Source organism: Triticum aestivum, chromosome 5A (assembly GCF_018294505.1).
Source record: "Triticum aestivum cultivar Chinese Spring chromosome 5A, IWGSC CS RefSeq v2.1, whole genome shotgun sequence".
Lineage (NCBI taxonomy): Eukaryota > Viridiplantae > Streptophyta > Magnoliopsida > Poales > Poaceae > Triticum > Triticum aestivum.
Genome location: NC_057806.1, coordinates 144,002,463 through 144,005,726, shown reverse-complemented (window position 1 = coordinate 144,005,726; position 3,264 = coordinate 144,002,463).

Below are 3,264 nucleotides of genomic sequence, written 5' to 3'. Positions count from 1 at the left end.
CAAGGAAGAAGAAAACTTCAGAGTCTGAGGATGAAGACTATGTGGCAGTTGAGGATGAGGCCACTTCCAAGAAGAAAGTGGTTAAGAAGGAATATAGCACTGTTGCTGCCACCAAGCCAGGCATGAAGCAAAAGGTTCCTGCAAAGAGAATTCCAATGTCTAAGGCCAGAGCATCTACTCAAGTCCCTTTGGGATCTGAACCCAAAGAGGCTGCTGCAGAAGGGAAGAAGAGGAAGGAGAGGATCAAAAAGACCACTGCTAGAGTGCTTGGGAGATCCTCAATCATGAGAGATTCTAAAGAGGAAGAGGAAGAAGAGGTTGCTACACCAGCACCTAAGGCCCAGAAGCTTATGGGTGATGCTATCAGGACCGGGGCTGCTTCATCAAAGCCCAAAGAAGCACCCAAAGCAGCCTCCAAGCCCAAGAGTGCACCTAAGAGGAATACCAGGAGTATACCAGCTGCTGAGAAGAACAAGGCCCCAGTGCCTGAAGTTGCTATTGATGAAGATGGTGAAGGACAAGTCCTGAGGAAGCTCAAACCCAAGATTCCAGACCACAATGATGCTCATCCTGTGGCTGAGAACATGAAGATCAGGAGAGACTCGGGACTGAGGAAATGGAGAGAGACAGACCCATATGCTACAAGAAGAAGAACTGCTGTTGACTACAGGTTCCACACAAAGGAACAACAAGATTTCTATGAGACAGTGCTGCTAGACAAGAAGCCTATAGTGTGTGAAATGAGGTGGGTCGACTGAAAGTATATCAAGGAAAATGAGGAACACTATCCTGGTGTGCTTGACAGCTTCAGTGCTTGTGGAGTTGCAGACTTTGTTGGGCAGAAGCTCACAAAGTGGAATGAGGAGCTCATAATGCAATTCTACTCCACAGCACACTTCTATCCAGATGGCAGGATAGTATGGATGTCTGAAGGTACAAGGTACCACTCAACTATTGAGGAATGGGCAAATCTGTTCAATGCTCCTAAGGAAGAAGAAGATGACTTGGATGTCTATGCCAAGAAGAAGATGGATCACAACTCTATGAAAACATGTACAAGGAGATTCCTAAAGATGATCTTGAGACTCACCAGTTTGGCTCAGTAAAACACTTGCTGTCAGGGCTGCCTACAATCAATTGGATCCTTAGGCACACTCTCTTTCCCAAGTCTGGTGATCATAGAATGATCAGAGGCAATGCAATTAACTTGCTACATATATTTGATGTGCCACAGAAGTTCAAGGTCATGAGCCTTATAGTTGAGACTATCAAGAGGACTGCAGCAGACCAGAAAAGAAGTTGTGGATATGCCCCACAAATCCAGGAGTTGATAAACTCAAAGATGGGCACAGGCACATACTTGTTGGATAAGAAACACTTGCCTATCTACCCAGACTTCGAGGACAATCAAGTTGTGATGGATGAGAATGAACCAACATCAGTACAAGCTCAAGAGAAGAAGGAGAAAGCAAAGAAAGAGAAGGCTGCCAAGATGCCAACTCAAGAGGAGGCATCTGAGTATTTTTTTAAAAGCAAGCAAGACTAGCTTGGTTATTTTATAGCATCAGCTCTGAGGATTGAGAAGGGGTTGGACACCCTAACTCAAAACCAGGAGAGGCTGGAAAGAATCATGGAACAAAAATTCTATGATTTAGATGTCAAATTAACTGAGATTCAGTCAGTTGTGGAGCAGCTACAGGATGACATGCAGGAGAGGAAGGGCAAAACAACCACTGATGCATTTTCCAGAGTGCCTAGAGCTCAGAGGTCAACTGCAGTACCAGTACCAGACACCAGAGCCACTTCATCTGCACCAGCTACAGCTTCAGTGCCACCAGCTCCAGCACCTACCCCAGCAGCCCCATCTACTTCGACTGAAGCCTTCGTTCTTGGAATTCTCCGGACACCACCACCTGAAGACCAAGCCTGAGAGACGTTTTAGTGCTATGCATTTTCTATGAACTTTTTGGTAACTTGTTGCCAAAGGGGGAGAAAAATGTATAGATCATAGGCTTCGAGAGAGAGAGAGTTTGCTTTTGTTCTCTCTTGTCTTCTTGGTTGAACTTTGGTTGCTTTGATTGCTTGAGATACTATGCTATTATCTGTGAGACATTGATGATCATGTGGTTGATCATAAGCTACACTTATGCTTGTTAGATGATATTATCTTACTTATCCTTATATGATCATTCACTTTGCTTGGTGATGAGTGCATGTATTTAATTCTTATCATTTTGAGCGCTCCACCAAGATGTATGTGACATGGAAGAGTAACCCATGATCCTAACTCATTGTGCATTTGCAGTCCAAAGCAAATCTTAAGATATGCACAAATTTAGGGGGAGCTCTTGCTTTTCACATACTTCTCAAAGCGACAATATCTTTCACTCTTATTATCATTTGTCGAAGCTTTGATCTATATGTTGTCATCAATTACCAAAAAGGGGGAGATTGAAAGTGCAACTATCCCTGGGTGGTTTTGGTAATTCCTAACAACATATAGCTCATTGAGCTAACATTATTCCAAAATTAATATTTCAGGAAAAGCTCAATGAATGGCATGGCATGGATGAGGAAAGTGGATCCCTCAAAATTCTAAGGACAAAAAGTTTGGCTTAAGCTTCAAGATCAAGACTCTAAATTTTATATTTTAGTGATCCAAGATCACATTGAGTCTATAGGAAAAGCCAATACTAGCAAGGAGGGGTGAGGTGTTGCTTAATGGCTTGCTTGCTCAAAGTGCTTAGTGGTATGCTCCAAAATCCTCAACTACCTTCCCACATCCACATATGACCTAAACCAAAAGTCAAACTTGGCCCCACCGATTCTTTCTATCCGGCGCCACCGAGTTTCAAATGTCATAGCCACTGCCATAAACCCTAGGCAAATCGGTCTCACCGATAGGGATCTCGGTCTCACCGAGATGGGATTGTAATCTCTCTGTTTCCCTTCGTAACGTTTCGGTCTTACCAAGATGAGCGATCGGTCCCACCGAGATTGCAATGTAAACTCTTTGTTTCCCTTTTGTAACATTTCGGTCTCACCGAGATGAGCGAATCGATCCCACCAAGTTTACCTGACCAACTCTCTGGTTAGCTTATTACCAAAATCGGTCCCACCGAGTTTGTGTAATCGGTCACACCGAGATTGCATTATGCCCTAACCCTAACCATATCGGTCCTACCGAGTTGCATCTCAGTCCCATCGAAAATCCTAACGGTCACTAGGTTTGCTGAATCGGTCCGACCGAGTTTAACCATTCGG